Here is a 17,286-nt window from a genome sequence, read left to right on the forward strand (position 1 = left end):
GAAGTCGAATTTTGACCTGGTCCTGTCTATTTTACTGTTCAAATATTGCTTTTTCCCAAGATATTGGCCTCCGTTCTTTACTCCCAACTTGCACATCTGAGTTTTTATTATACTATTGTGTTATTTGGCACATGAAGAATGAGGTTAAGTGGTAAATTATCACCTTATCTTTGCAAGATGAATTAGGCCTAGAAACAAAGGTGCCAAAAGTAATTATTATATTAGATGAAGCATGGTAAGAATCACAAAGTTAAACTCTGCACAACTATTGCATGGAGAGTTGTATAAATGCTCATGCTTGTGAGGTTTCTGTACACTCAGATTTCCTATTCATAAGTGACAAAAAACCTCAGCATCCACATTAACATCTTTGTGAGAGTCACACTGCTCCGTTATCCAAAAACAATTGCATAATCGAAAAAACGGCATGAATTTTTCTTTCATTTGAATTTTCTGCTTGGGTACAGGTTCTACAGTTTCTACAGGTTCCTTACAGTGCTGTTCTACAATGCAAGCCATAAAGTATTGCCATTTTGAAGCTAAGTAGCTCTTTTACCCAGCAATGGACTAGAGAAGGGAGCACACAGAAGCAGATCCGGGACCTACTGCCTGTCCTGCTCAGCCGCAGCTCTCCCGCCTTCCCACGTGTGGCCACCAGAGCTTGTTTTCACTGCAGGAACAGACAGGTCAGAGAGCAGTATCTATGGACAATTCATTCCAGTCTTCCCTAAGCTCCATTAAAACAAAGTTTCTGCTCTTTTTTCCTTCCCTAGCCAGCTCACTGCAGGGCTAAATGCAAGGAAGAAGTGATAGGGAGAAGGAACTGGGATTCTTTTCCTACTTGTGACAACAAAATATTCTTTCATCGACCTGAATTTCAACCACAGAACATTATCAGTGCCCAAGTGACGCATGCTGATAGCAAGTGAGCTGCAGGCAGTAATAAACTCTTGAATGGGAGCTAACCTATGCAATATCTCAAATGCAAATCCAAGGTCACAAAGAGACTGAAGTTGTGATTTTGCTTTCTATAATAATAACTTCTCTCTCCCTCAAAACAAACAAAAAGAACTGAAGCTTTTTCATGCACATGTAGTTGAAAGAGCATTAATCACAGAGCACTCATAGGATATTAAACCACATACTCAAATTACATGCAATCTTATGGTATGTTTGCTCCCCCTGGAAAAATGGAGCACATCTACTACATAGGGAGCTCTTTTAACAAAATCAGCTACTGACACTATTTTCTTAAGTTCAGAGAGGTAGCTCTTGAGGAATGAAACTTCAAGCACTGTTATCTAAGTGCTTTTTCTTCAACCTCAGTGTCAGCTTTCTGTGGTTCATGGGCTCCGCCCCCCCTGGAGCAGCAACTGCCTTGCAGGCTCAGTTGGACTCGGATCAGCCCAAAGCCAAGCTCAAGTGCCAGGGCAGGGCCAGGATCACGACTGAGAGAGAGGCCAATATCCAGCTTTTGTATTGGCTGAAGCTGCGACGGAACAGCAGCCCTTGTCCGCCCCACCAAACCTCACAAATGTGACATTGCTCAGGGTAAGTAATTACCTTCCACCAGAAGGTAATTAGTGCATTGATAATGATTCCTCACTGACCACAGAGCTTCTCTAATTTCAAGCTATTAAACTCAGTTACAATGTCCCAATGGAGAACATCTATATTTAGTGCATATTTGCTGTGCAAAACTAAACACAAATCACTTTTGCTCAGGAAACTACATGGTTTGTACAGGCATCAAAAAGTGAATTTTCCATCTCTCTCAGATGTTAGTATGTTGGGTTTTTTCCTAGTTATTTCTAGCAGCTTTTTACTAATCATTTTCTAACAACAGCAAATAAAACATTTATTGAGATAGTCTCAACTATTATGTGCTCCCAACTGTTACTATGTTCCTCTCAGCATCTTCTGTACCGTGTGTTTATAAGCACTGCTTGCATCACTTAAAAATTAAAAAAAAAAAAAAAAAAGGAGAGAGAGAAGAAAGCAGGTCACTTGTAAAATCTACAGGGCTGCAAATGGTTCCCTTGTTCAAAAGGTTCCCTAAATTCTATTTTAAACTTGCTACACTAATAACAGAGATAGCAAAACAGTTTCCCAAAATCCAAAGAAATGTCACTGGTGTTTAAAAACCTAAACAGTTCAGCAATGACATTTGGGGACGAGAAGGCAGGACTGGAGGTGACGTGGCTGCTTTTCTCAGCAGCAGTGGCGCTGGCACAGCCGGACCTGCCCGGGGCTGCAGCCCTGCCCTGGAGTGGGACTTGCAATGCGGCAGCTGATCCTCTCAGGTTAAAGCAAGTTTGTCCAATGTACTCTGGAGTTGTGACCAACTCACTGTGGCTACTAAGACTTCCGGGGTGTATCTCGCAGCCAGGCCCCATAATCTTTCTCCAAATTCTGCTTTGCTTTGCCACTGAAGATTGAGAGGCAAAGAATTCTCTGATGACAGGAGGAACATCAGAGGAGGAACACAAGTGATGAGCTTTTAAAGCTTCTCCTGCATTTGGGTTTAGATTGTTCAAAGTTAAACTGCTTTAAACTGATTCAAAGACACCCATATTTTAAAATACAAGCCTGAGTAGTGGGCTGCACAAATTCCTAAGCGCTGAAATTAAGCTGTTATCTTGCAAGGTCACTAACAATAGAGAGCAGCTCTGGAAAAACAATAGGTGCAGGAAAGACAGAATGAGTAAATAAACCAACAGCTAAATATTGCTTTCTAGGAAATTACATTTTTGTTTAGATGTAATTCCGCTATATGAGATATCTTTTCAGTAAGGAACAAGGTCATGAATAATATTGCACTAACCAACTAATAGCGAATAAAACATGGAGATCTGGCATAGCAGATAGGAAGATATTTTGGCAAATTTCTTTCTACATAACTCACATAAAATAACGAAACTAAATAAATAACTTCCTAATACCACATTCCTCTGAGGGCATAGCTTTTCTGATATGCATCTTCCATTCTAAAAATATTTTCTATTTTACCCTCTGGCCATCAGCTGAAATGAATATCCCCTAATCCTTTCCAGGTATAAAATTAAAGTCAAAAGAGAAATGCAATTTCTACAGAGCTCCACCAGCCCTTCTGAAACACACTGTGCTGACACACAGATTTCAAAAAACACATTAGGAGATTTTTGACCTTTTGCTCTTTCAAATTAGTTACAGTAACAACATAGGTCAATTTGCAATAGTTCTCCCTGTAAGACAGTTTGTGTAAAGTATTAAGAATTTCTTCTAGGAGAATCACAAAAATGAAACTTTAAAGATAAATTAGAGCTGTTATATCCTGGATTGCAGAATTACTCAATCTCCAAATGGGACTGTGGTCAATAAGGTCTTATCTATCAAAATTCACACAACGCAACTCCTGCACCAAACTATTTACAGTCTAATTTACAATAGGACCTTTTAAGCTCTTTTAAAAAAATGAGAGGTAGAAAAATAGTAGAATAAGCCCAGTTAAGACATGGAAAGAATCATTGAACTCTCATGGCAGAGTCTTTTTTCTTCCAAGCGAGTTGCTTTGGCTAGCTAGCCTCAGTTTGATGGGGAATTCACAGCTGTGATGTTTCATGAAATTATTTTGGCTTTTTGTTGTTGTTTTTTTGGTTGTTTCAAGAAAATCTATCAGGCATTTTTTTTTGTTAAGTGATAATTTAAATTAAGAAATCAAATGCACCAATATTATAAGAAGAAAAAGTGCAGCAGAGACATGGGAATTTATTTTCTCTAAATCCAAACCTCCTTCCATGCTGCGTGTACGCCTCATCATCCAAAAGACAGGAGCACTCCAAGTGTATCAGTCATTATCACAGCATGAAGAAGAAAAAGTTATTCCTTTCTCTGAGCACACTCACTTTGTTCACCTTTAAATATTTTGTCAGAACATGTATTTCCTACAACAAACATGTCCTGAATGGAAGGAGGGCTGTGAGAAGAAATAGAACATGAGAAGCGCTGAAGGAAATACTTAAGACAATATTTCTGCACAGAGTTGGAGCTGCCATCTGCTCACACAAAAGGGAATATTCATAACTGACTGGTCAAACCGTGCAAGTGAACAATCCCATTTCCTTCAGCAGGACTTCTGCCTGGATTGAGTTACTTTTGCAGTTTACAAACAACAAAAATAGTGTTGTAGAGAGATTAAACTCTTAAAACTCTATTATTAATAGTTTGAGTGAAAAAGATCAACTGATTATTTAAAATTTATTCTTATACGTGACTTCTGCATTGAGAAATTTGGATTACTTCTGAGTAATCGGGTATCAAATCCAGTGTAACAGAAGTTTCATTAAATTAATTCACTGTTTATTCAAATCTGTGGTAAATTTTTTCAATATGTGACTTTATTTTGATTATATATGAGGAAAAGTGCATTGTAGCCTTAGAATTTTTTTCTGTACTTTAAAAATAGCTATTATCATCATAGTATTTTCTTTTCCTCCTATGTTGAATTTTACACACCACATAACAGACTAGCAGAAGCTTCAAGCAAGTGCCCCCACAGTGATAAAAATAATATGACTGTTAACCAATGCAAAAGATTGATGGCTTTTCAAAAAACACATTTTATAAGTAGTCTAACTTCTCTGATTATCTTTTTCCCAGAAACCTCACCCCATCCAGCCCTCCTCCCAGAACACAATCAAAAGACCTGGACATTCCCTTCTTTCTCCATCCTTCCAAACAAGGAAAAAAAAACCCAAACCCAAACCACTTTTGAAAGCAGTTGCTTCTGCTTCAGTGAGTGAGAACATATGCAGATCTTATCTTTTGCCTTGCTGTGGTTCCAATTTTATTTTGGCTGGTTTGGATCATTTTATCTTCAGGCGCTGCAAACATCTGTGGCTCAAGCCAAGGGTGAGCTCTGATCCTGCCCCCAGAGTGTCCTCCTGTCACAGCCACCGCTCCACAGCTCCCTCCCTCCTTTGCCCAACTGTATTTTTAAAGTATGTTCTTACCAAATAAATCCAATTGGCAGTCTCTTGTTCAACTCTTATGGATTTTCATTTAAATAGATGGGTGGAGGAGGTATATAAACTAGCATTTTCCCAGCCATCTTCTGTAAAGTCATATCTAAGATGATGTGTGTACCACCAAAATAGCTGTGCAGAATGAATCACTCATACCATTTTACAATTTCTTTTAACAGATAAGGATTAAACTACCATTGCAAAAACTTTGATACCATCTTATTATAAGAGAGATAATTTTGTAAGCACAATGCAATATGGGAATGTGACGTATGAAAAAAAATGTAAATGAATGCTTTTAAAATTTATAATATTAAAATTAACTATGTTTTATTCGAATTTGGCTACAGAAGTAACAAAAGCCTTGTTACACACAAAGTTCATGAAAAAATGAAACATCAGCATAAGGGCCAAGTCCTCTACAGAAAAGTCAAAGGATTAAACTTAAACTCCAGATGGAAAACAACTGAAGCTTTTCATAAGTTTTAAATATCACTATACCTTGGCTGGTGATGAACCACAGTAATGTATGTGTGAACAGGCACACAAACACCCATGTGTATTCATATCCATGCATATGTTAAAAAAAAAAAGTGTTAATAATTCCTTTTAAGTTGTCAATATTCAAAATGCATATACTGATTGGGGAGGATTTTCTGTTTCTGCAATTTGTCTTTCACATACAGATTACAATGACATTCAGGTTTGCAGGGTGTCCTTTTTTCCCCCCTTTCTCCTTTTCTTTAATTTTTCTTTTCTAGCAGTGCATATTTTATCAAAATTAATTCAAATTTCACAAAGACATACTAGAAAATTCTCTGATCCTTAATAATCTCATGTCTTAACTATTGCAATCTCCTCCACTTCAGCCTTTGCAAATCCCAATTTTCCATCCCTTAATGCTATTCTAAAATACTAAAGGAACCGGGCTGGCTCTTTGCTTTGATTGTATCAAGGTCTCCCTTCCTTTCTTTCTTTTCCTCCTTTTCTTTCTCCCTTCGCTTTCCTATCAAACGACACCTCACTGTTAGGGTCTTGCGTGAGCCTTTGCTCTGCAACCATCTCCTTGGCTGCCCGTTTCCCAGATTTTTCAGCAGCGCTGAAATGTCTTGTTCCACTAACCCGCAAAATCCACCAACCAACCTCTATTAAATCTCTCTTCAGAATTCAGTGCTTCTCTGATGACTACAAATGATCCACTTCCCGTTATTACGAACTTTGGTTCCGACGCAACTTGTGACCCAGCAAGTCTTTCACAAACTGGTTACAGAAACAAGTTACCTTGTTACTAAAACTCTTTCTGCACAGAAGGGATCTGCTACTAGCCCTTGTCAGCAACTGTAACTGGTTGCCTTTGCTAATTTTCAGGAATATTACTTCACAGGATTCAAGAAAAGTTTCTGAGAAAAGCAAGACTCAGCACCAGCCTTAATCTCACCACCTTGCAAAGTATGTGCTTTATTTTCCTTTCATCTCATCCATAAACCACACTGACAAGCAGAAACGCACACACGCCTAAAAGAAAAAGGAGGATAAAGAAAGGAGTTCAGTTGTTGAAAACTGTGTCTCTGCCAGCTGGGCACAGGTTTCATTTCCATTTTAGCGCAGTTTCTCAAGCACGACCAGCAGAGCCATTCCCAGTGCTGAACCATGCTAGTCCAGCAAGACACTGCAACATTCCTCTGGGGACCTGGGGACGATGGAAACGGGAAGAATTCTGCAGCAGGGAAGGAATAGGAAAAAAACACCACAACACACGACCACAAATCAAACAAGCAGGAAAAAGAAACCACCAACCAAATAAATCAGCCCCAGCTCATGAGAGTGAGGTGGGCATCCCAGAAGTTGACTAAAGGAACTTTTTCAGTATTGTCACGGACTCTTTAATTAATAGGTTTCTCCTGCCTAATACAGGCAGTTCATAAAGACTAATACATGGACTCACCTCCCTTCAAGTTGTAATTTATATCTCAGGGACCATTTGAAACCATATCAATAAAGAATATAGAGAGTTATTCTTTGCCCTCCCCCCTTTTTTTGTTGGTAATAGGCATTAGTGCCCAGCGTCACCGGCAGCACACAAGATGAATTCCTTTGTGCCAGGCAGGGCAGCGTTACCTACAATGCCACCTCATGTCTGTCCAGCGCTCGCACCAGCTGCTCCTGCAGAATCCAGCCCAGAGAAACAAACCCATTTCTCCTCTTTCCTCCTCCAGTTTGGCAGCCATACATCTGCAGTTGCCAAGTCCTCCTCTGTTGCCTGCAATCTACATTTGCCTTCACATACACACATGCTTCTTTTTATCACACTCTTGCATTTCCACAATTTTTACTCTTTTTCCAGATGATGTTGATGGAGAGAAGGAACTACCTACTGCAGATGCGCTGTTGGACAGCTGTTCCTGTGATATTATTATATTTTTTTTAACTTGAGAATAGGAAAATCCATTTAATGGTAAAGAGCAAGATAGATAATTTGTGTCCAATAAAGCCAGTACTAGGTGTAATCTATAGTTCTGTTCTGATCAGGGTAGGAGGATTCACAGTACATCATTCCATTTTAATGGATTTAATAGGGAATGGTAGATCTCCGGTTACATTCTCATTTTTAAAGAGGTCCTCAAAAATATAGTATCTTCTAAAACAGAGGTGTAAAGTTGCTGCAAATGACATTAAGAAAATGTTCACCAAATTCAGAGAAGTTGTGATCTCACGTCTTATTCCAACCCAATTCAGATAATGGCTCTGAGCTGAGCTTTGGCATTTGCAGTGCTCTTTCACTTTAAGGGAAGCGGGGGTTGGGGAAATCTCTACAAACCCCAAACAATGTAAACCCTACAAAACCCAGTCTTCTACCACAATTCTTTTAGTACCAGATCAGTACTGGTACCAGGAACTGGCACTAAGTGATTTGGACCAATATAAGTGAGAAACGGCAATTCTCATATCTACCAGATGATAAAGTTTTGCAGGACGAGCAAATGATATGTAAAAGTTCCATAGCAGCTAATCAAAAATAAAACTTGAGGAAGCAGCAAAAAGCTCATAATGAAGAAATATATTCCATCACAGGTGGCAGGAAATTGTAGCTACTGATAACAAGTGCTATGGGGCTCCAGCAAAGAAAGAAAATCAGCATAAGCATGAAGGCAAAGTAGTGATAGCACCAAAAAAAAAAAGCCTCAAAGCACTCTCCAGAAATCTATCATGAGAATCAAATGAATAGTAGTAAGTAATAAATATGCATTTTCTGTAAGACCTTGCATTTAAACATACTCCTAAAAATTTTGTGAGTTTAAGTAGCTGGCTGGAGACCATGTGTTGCTTGCATACATAAAAAGCAACGCATCATTCACTCACTTCTGAAGCACCGGCATCTGGAGAGAGAGATTACCAAGAAATCAAAAATGAGACCTAAGAATAAGTCAGTCCATCCAAACAGACAGCGACAATGCTTGGGAATTCGAAAATTTCAAAACCTGTATCTCGGAATACTACAGAGATAAGAAGGAACAAAGACGTGAGGGGTCAGGGCCAAGGTAGATGGCGGCCGGGAGGAGTAGGCAAGGGCAGCGAGATGAGTCTTGTCTCTGATCCCTCACAAACTCTTCCCCAGGTTCCTTTGCTTTTCTGAAAGAGTCTGGCTTGGGGAAAGAGATGGAAGAAGTGCAAGGAAAATCCGGAAAGTACCAAAAACCCTTTCAAGAAAGGTATAAATATTACTGGCTTAGATGAACACTCAAGGGAAAAATGGCTTGATCTGCACTAGAAGGCAATCGGATCATCGAACTGAAAACAAATGGAAAATTTATCTACTTTTTTGATACAAGAGTGCACAACTCAGTGAAGTCAATGGAACTCTAACGGCTATGGATAATAACAGCAGGCAAAACACAGACTTTAGATTCACAAGCAAAATAGACATTCTAATAATAACAAGGGAAAAAAAAGGAACTAGTATTTTTTCCAGAAGGAGCAAAGCCTCATCTCGGGAAGGAGCTGCACTTGAAGGGCAAACTGAAACAGAGAGGAAAAGAGCACCAAAGTGACTGAAGAGACTTCCCAGAACCCAGGAGAGCAGTAAAACAAAATCGGCTGGAAAGAAAACCAATCCAGTCTCTGCTGCATATATTCAGTGCTCTGAAAAACGGAAATTCAATACAGGAATCAGGGAGAAAGTGAAGGAATCAGCAAAGCGTGCTCAGATGCGGTCAAAGAAAGGAAGACTTCACTTTTCTGTGGCAAAAGACTTAAACTATGCAAAAAAATAAGAGATTCTCTCTTCCTTTAGGGGGGTAAATTTGTATAATACAATGCAGTATATGCTGTATGTGTCAAACAAGATTTGGCACATAGATTTTGAAATATAGTGAATAAAGACAAGCATTAACACATCTCCTTTGTGAGATTCAGTTTTTACATATTAGCATTTGAATTATGCCCAGCACTCTGAGGTGTCATTGAGAAAGCACACATTTGTATGCTTTGTATTAGCAGAAACCAGCAGAAAAGCACTAATCTGGGCTCTAGAACTCTAGGAAGAGACACAGGCCAAGAAAAATCCAGTACAAAACCTACAAAATATGTACCATAAAAGAGCCCACCAAGAAAAAACCTAAAATAAATAGCAGGCTTGAATTTCATTTTCATGTAGGGCATCTGTTAAACGATTGCAAGCAATTTATTGGTATCACCCAGATTGTTTCAAACTGAACAGCAACTCACTCAGAGAAGGAAAATGTGGCTGAACAGACCTGTAAGAAGCTGCTGTTCTGTCATACAGAGGCAGCCAGGAACAAATGCTGCTGCTCAGTGAGATTACTGAGCAATGGGCTCTACAAAGGCCCCTCAGAACATACAATTAACCATTTCATTTTGGTCAAATGCCAATCCTCAAAGCAGCTATTTCAGTAACAGTGAAGTAAATGCACTCTATAAAGAGGAAAGAGAAAATTAAAATTATCCTTATAATGCAAAACTGAATTATATTATTTACAAGGCAACTATAAAATAAATATTACAAAAATAATGTAAATTATTGCTAGACAGTTTTTCTCTTTTTAGTCAACATTTCCAAAACATTTTTAAATTAGAAAAGTGTATCAAAAGTAAGATGGAAGAGAAAAAAGCATCAGTAATACAGTATTAAAATGTGATTAAAAAAAAAAAAAAAAAAAATCAATCTTTCCTTTTTGTCCTAATCTATACAAGGTTCCCTGGATGCTGAAGTTCCCTGCCACACCAGGCACTCCGCTGCCCAGCCGCACAGAATTCCAGTCATTGGATCGGGCCAGGCTGCCGTTTCTATTCCCAGTCGGTACCAGCAGGTCCTGAGCACTGGGTTCCATTTTCTCCAGTCACTTGAGCATCGCCTGAAGTCTCACCTGATCATTCACTCCCCCTAACCTTCCTCCATTTCTTCAAACCATCTGGAGCACAAACACCCACTGCACTTTCTTTACCAGACAAAAATGGCATGCACACAGTACAGAAAGGAAAACCAGCTGCTTGGTTTGGTGATTTTTCAGCAGCTAGTTCACACAAATCCTAGATCATAGAGCTAGATATTGCCTACTGTTATCCTCACACCGAATACACTTGTGTTGTAGTATTACCATTACTGAGCTCAGAAAATAATATAAAATTGAAACTAAGTAGTAATTGTATGATTATAAAATGTCATTAACTTCAGATAGCAGAAAAGGTTATTTATCTAATTCAAGTTTGATTTTTAAAAGGGGAAGAGTCAGAATTATTCAGAGATACTTAAATCTTTAGTTGTGCTAAAAAGATTACTGTACAGGTAATTGTAGGTACAAGTGTGTTCTGCTTCTGCACAACTTTTCTGAATGAATAGCATCATATTCGCATTTACCAAGTGAAAGACAATAGAACACACTCCTCTCCCCTTCAAAATACCTGGGACAACCCCAGGAAAAGACAAAAGTAGATGGATGGGACTGTCTCTGACAGCAAATCTAGAAAACAACTTCTGTTGACATCTATGCAATCATTCGGGATGAGCTAATGTACACTTTGTGCCCACCATAGCTGTGCTGAGAACTGTAATGAAAGGAGACTAGTAATCCCACACGTAGCTCTTACAGCTATGTTCCTCCCAGGCAGATGAAGTTACAAAAGCACATTTTGCCAAACTATTTGAAAACTCGAAAGTTTCAGTGGCTTCACTAGTGCCCTGCATTTACAGGCGAGACAGCGAAATGTATGTGTTAAAGATGAAGCCATTTCTTCAGCTTCTTCATTCTCAGTTACAACTAACATTTAATCTTTCAGTACTATAAAAATAACACAGCAGCCACAATATTTTCCTTAATAACTTGGATAAACCACAAGAATGACAAAACAAAACTGAACAATTCATATGGGAATACCTTCAGAGGAGGACAACAGTTGCGGTTACCTTGCAAAGAAATAATCCTTGCGCACTCCTGGTCCCCCCAGACAGAACCCCAAGTCAGAGCAGTGTTACCCCGTGTCCCGGGACCTAAAGCTCGTGCTCAGGTCTAACCAGCGCAGATGCCTCGTGTGCATCAGAAACAAGCAACATCTTACATAAATGCAATTGCGGTTCTGGTTCGGGGGCAAGTTAAGTGACAGTGAAATCCAAGTAGAATTAGACTCTTCATCTATTATAACTTCCTGGACCACTATTGAGAGGCTGAAGACAGAGCGTTCCTTAGGAAGGCTTCTATGGGGGTTTTACATTTTTTTATTTTTACAAGCATACTAAACTATGTGATTGTGTGTGGCAGCTTGCCTTCCACAAAAGGAATTTAAACTACCAGGTATTATAATAAGAAACAGAGAAAATGATGGTATTTCAAACTCTTCTTATCTCTCTGCTATTAAAAAAACAAAACAAAACAAAACACAAAAACCTTGGGAAGGCTTTTTTTTTTTGTAATAGCTGAATAACTAAGAAAGTTCCTCTTCCATCTTAGCTTTTCATTCTATTACAGACATTTAAATACCTGACAAATAGATTACAGACTACTTGTTTTAAGAGTTTTTGAAAAAAATGAAGCTTGAATCTCCAATATTTTGAAAGATAAGCACAACACTTGGTCTGCACAGTTTAACGCACCTATTAAAACCTTCGTTAAAGCAACAGTGTCAAACTACTGCAAAGATTGTTGTCAGTACCACAAAGTCACTATGACCACGTTTTCATTCTGCTCTATATTGAAAAACTACAGGCAATGAGCAGAACATTTTGATTAAGTTAGGTTAGTTTTAGTTAAAAGAGCCTATCAAACATTGACATGCAGGTGAGAGCTATAGCTACACTTATCACCCTAGTGGAAATTCATCTGGAAATTATTAGTGACAAAAGAGAGCAAATTCTTGATTAACGTCTATCCACATCAACATTATATAGTATTTTCAACACATTAAAGTTGTGTGTAATTTTGTATAACGTTTTTTATAAACTTCATAATACAACAGTTACTTTCAGTTTTTGAACTTATAGTGTAAATATCTAAAAGAAGTTCACAGAGTCTTCTGCATAGCAGCTATATGCCTTACGCTACGGAAAGTTTCCTTAATTACTCATAGATGACTAGCAAAGCCTTTTAATCTGTAATTGTTATTAATTTCTTTCTGGTTTTCCTCTCAAGCTTTAAGTCTGCTGACTGACGGCAGAGGAGACCAAGTGTTCTATGAACAGAAAGACCCCCAAAACGATAGGGTGCTCTCCTCACGGTTCTGTTTCGCATGTTTATTTGTTAAAAAAAGGGCAAGTGCGATTCTTCTCCTTTCCTAACAACATGCTAACCAACCTCATTACCAGACTGGCAATATTATTTGTTGCTGTCACAAAACACATTTGCTCTGACATCTCCTTGAAATCATAAAAATCAAAAGTAATCTTATACTTCACTGTACAAAACTACTTAAGAGTAAATAGTTACTGATTTTTCTTTATAGGTTCTACTATTTTTTAAGTCAAAGGCTTAATTGAGTAGGTACTGAATTCTATCTCCACTTTTTCTATAATAGTTTGAATATTATAACTAATTTTCCCTTCTTGGTTAATGAACCTTCAGTAACAAGAGAGTTAATAAATGAAAATACAGATTGTGCATTTATTGTATCACCACTTACAAATCACTGGAACCACTTACTACTCAACAGAAAATCCAAAATAAATACCAGCTTTTTCCTTTCACTTAAATAATGATGGAATTTTCATACATTCAGAGCAAGTTGGGCAACTTCATTTTAACATGGTTATAAATTTCAGCCAATCCAAGCTACCTGACTTCTAGTGCAGTTATAACTAAATAAACGCTTGAAATAATCTAGTGCTGCCCTGCAGCTGATAGCATTGCTTGGATGGCTGCTAGCCTAAGTGGAACATCACGTAAATTTATTGCTTCCAAAATTAAACAATTAAAAAAACCCTACCACCTAATTAGAGAAATGAAAAAGTCTCATCACTGTTAAGGCAGAACATTTTCACAGAACTGGAAAAGATAAGATTCATACCACATATAGCATGACGACATATGTACCAGCACTTCACCTGGATCTAACAGTTTAATTTTAATAAGTTTTAGTTTATACAACATTGCTCATGACTAAAAAAAGAGTTAAGCCATTTAATGTTACTGCTGGAACTTTCATTAATGCATTCCCACACTTGGGTTACAGACTATAAGGCTGATACTTCATCTGTGCAATTTTATTTTGTCATTAAAATTGAGGATATGCCTTATATAGAATGGATTTATAATTGAGGAAAAATACTGTCTAAATCACACACAAAGGTAGCATTATTTAACCTAAAATCTTGAGATCCTGGGGGGCATGGGAGAATGTGGAGTTCTGCTAGAGCCGCCTGTATGCAGAGGGGTCAGTAAGTGACACCACACAGCCCCTGTCCCTCCAGATCCCGGGATCAGTGCAGGCCAGTCCTCATATTCCTCACACACACTAATCCCACGCTTCAGACAACACAATACAGAGCAAAAGTAGATTGATCTCTCAAACTAAGGCAAGTTCTCTTTATATGACGTGAAGCCATAAGTGGCATTGTTATGTGTAAGAACTCTCTGAATAGCAGTATGGGAAAGCAAGCAGAGCGCTTCGGTTTCCTTCACTGGTGTCACTGGGCCAACAATCAAGATCTTATTTATCAATAAGAGGTGAATTCCTCAGGAATTTTCTGTTTTCTAGGATTTCTATTAAGTTAAAACAGTTTTTAATTTTGGAAAGAAAAAAGAACAACATACGGTGCTGTCGTCTTGGAAAAACCAATGAGCACTTCATAAACAGGGTTCCAAGTCACATCACCAGCTGGGTCTTTTCGTGTTGGTTAATCAATCTTGATTTCAAAACTGGAAGAAAGAAAAGAGATAATTAGATTTGACACACCCCAGAGAATTAAGCAAATTAATAGAAAAAACAAGGATTGATCTAAAGGACACCCCACATGAGAAGCAGATCCAAGAGCAAACATCTACTGTCATAAATACTTACAGACATCTTGCAGTAAAATAACGTGATTAAAAGTTCTAGCTCTGTGACCGAAGATCTATATTAATAGCTCTGAACTATGAGCCTCAGTCCCAGCAATCACTCTTGTCCATTTATCACCACTGGAGCCCTCTGGCCTCTCGTATATGTAAACAACTTGTATTTTTAATGCACAGTCCTTTGGAGACCTTCAACTGGTTGTAATTCCCATCGTCTTTAAAAATAGCCAGCATCCTGAAGAAAACAAGTCTAAACCTTCAGAACTTCAAGCTGCTCCAGAACAGCTACTCAACATTATCAATATTCAGTACTAACAGGATGAATAGAGAGCATTAACCAAAAGGCTGGAATTGGAAAGGGGAAGCCCAAGGCCAAGGAACAGATCGGAATGAGGTGAGAGCAACAAACCAGAGAGTGCTCATCGTGTTGGCTTTGGCATCTGCTGCTCCGCCTCGTACGGGAGGGAGCAGGAGCGGAGCAAACGCAGAGCACCGTTCAGGGTGTGCTGTACGGGACCGCGGGGTGCGTGTCTGTCTGCATGTGAGAGGGAAAGATGGACCCAGAGGAAGGATGGCAGAGGAGAGAGAAATTCCCCTGGTTTGCCTAGCATGACATAAGAACCTGGAGAAGAATAAATGAGAGGTCTTAACATCAACATATGATGTCATTGTGAATAAATGACATTCTGACTTGTTTCCCAACAGGAAGTCGCACTGACGCCCAGGCAGCAGTTCTGCAAGAAACAGAGGTCCTGCTGGATGCAAGTGTTCCATGTGCAGAGACACCAACCCTGTACCACAAAGACAGCAAAAAAAAAAAAAAAAAAAAAAATTCCTATTCCTGTATTAAAAGGGAACCAATGATGCCATTTTTGACCCAAGCCACAGAATTTTACTCAGTTACTCTTGTGTCGAACAACAGCATATGGCACAGCCAGAGGCGATGTTCTTGGTAAACATCCAGTTCTGACTTAGAAGTTCCAGTTAATAATCAGTTCATCATACTTCTCAGTAAACTGGGTTTGGTTTCAGCTTGCAAAAACTGAATTGTTTAACACCCTTTGAACACTACATAAAAACGCCATTTATTATAGATGAGGGTTCCCCCACACAGACACCAGTAAGAACACATCAGCTTCATCTGAGATTAGCAGAAAGGAGAGAGCTGCCCTCACGCTCCTGCCACCAAGTTCTGAAAATGCCAGGTCTTGCATATCACTGACTTTATTTGGTCTCTATGTTGTACCCAAATGAAAGTTGAAGCTATCCAAATATATTTAAGTTCCATGTTGCTTGGATTTGTACTACTTTTTTTTAGAGATTACAACAGCCCTTTAAATGTTTCTACTATAACTTAGGTAAATTCAGTTTGTATAATTATATCTGAGGATTTCAGGAGATGGACACCATTCCTTTTTAAACTATATCTCAAATTTATTTTGAAGATTGATGTGCCATGACTCAGTGTTCCAGGACCACACAATAATTCCAGACTTTCTCTTCCCTTGTGTGTCTAAAAATCAGAGTGGGGAGGAAATGCAGTCATGTACAACCTCATATGACACCTGAGACACTGACACACCAAGGAAGAACACACGGAACTTGTACGCTAAAAACCAAGAAACCACTTATCCAGTCTCAAATTCTGCTCTTAAGGTCTCGTCTACCGAAGTAAATATGACCAAATTTTTATTGCCAGCGTATACCACCAGATGGCAAAATTGTGAAATAAAGAAATAAATAAAATCATTCCTCTAACCCATTCAGTCACTGGTGTTTCAAGGACCTCTTGCTGGGCCACACAATTGTTTTCTGAGGACTTGGGTAAGTACTTAAAATGTCCCCACATGGGTCTGTAAAATAAAGTATTTCAACATTTCCTCATCACTCCTCGTGTAGTTAATTTACTCACAATTGCAATAGTTAAAAGGCGACACAAAATCTCCAGTAGATGAAACAAACAGAAATTGTGACCACCAGCTGGATGTCTCTAGAGAGCCTGGTCTTCCCACTATTTTCCTTCTGCTTCTTTTTACTCTGATACTTGTTTTACCCCTTTTGAAAGGACCTAAAAAAAAATCTTACATGACTGCAGGGAAAATAATTGGAATTACAAGTTGAGGATGGCTAATAAAATTATCTTGAAAAGCCCCATGATATTTTATTTTCTCATGTTAAATCTCAATTATCTATAAACCAAGACACAGGACAGCTGCTTCTAAGATCTACTGTAACAGGGGTAAACGTGTGCTATGGACATGAGTGCGTTTAATGGACTGAATTTGATAAGGAACATGTTCTTTTACATTGCCTCCAGGAAATATGTAAGCTCTCAGTAACTGCTCAGAAATCTATCACTGTGATGCCTCACCCCCAGATCACAAGGGACTCAATGTAAGCACAGACTCCAGTGTTATGTACTTTATATACATCTATATACACACAGACACATACATAGGTAAATCAAAGGACAGGAAATATTAGTAAGGTTTTATCTTCTTGGTAACAAACCAGATAACCAAGTTGCACAGCTGAACAAGCTGATGAACAACTCCAGTTGACCCTGAGATCCGCAACACAAAAACTATTCTAGAAATAGTTTAGGGCCTTTTTCCTTCCATTTGTAGTGTGGCATCTGTGTAACAAGACACAGCTACAGTTCACAACTGTTTAAAATATTGTCGTTATCCCTTGAGCCAGAAGAAATTAGGTAGGTGTAAAATAATCAGAATGTCAAGCACATTAAATGTCAAGCATAAATAAGAACCAAAACTGGAATCGCT

At 38.6% G+C, this 17,286-nt stretch overlaps 1 protein-coding gene across 16 annotated transcripts in view; it reads right to left on the minus strand.

Annotated features, from left to right (window-relative positions):
* The window catches only part of ATP2B2 (ATPase plasma membrane Ca2+ transporting 2), a 393,712-nt gene that overhangs the window by 245,557 nt on the left and 130,869 nt on the right, over positions 1-17,286 (minus strand). For all 16 annotated transcript variants that reach the window (XM_071813028.1, XM_065845964.2, XM_071813033.1 and 13 more), the window contains one exon: positions 14,261-14,365. The gene's annotated coding sequence lies outside the window, so the exon portion shown is untranslated. The remainder of the gene's footprint in view (positions 1-14,260; positions 14,366-17,286) is intronic.

This window comes from Patagioenas fasciata, chromosome 10 (assembly GCF_037038585.1).
Source record: "Patagioenas fasciata isolate bPatFas1 chromosome 10, bPatFas1.hap1, whole genome shotgun sequence".
In the NCBI taxonomy this organism is placed as follows: domain Eukaryota; kingdom Metazoa; phylum Chordata; class Aves; order Columbiformes; family Columbidae; genus Patagioenas; species Patagioenas fasciata.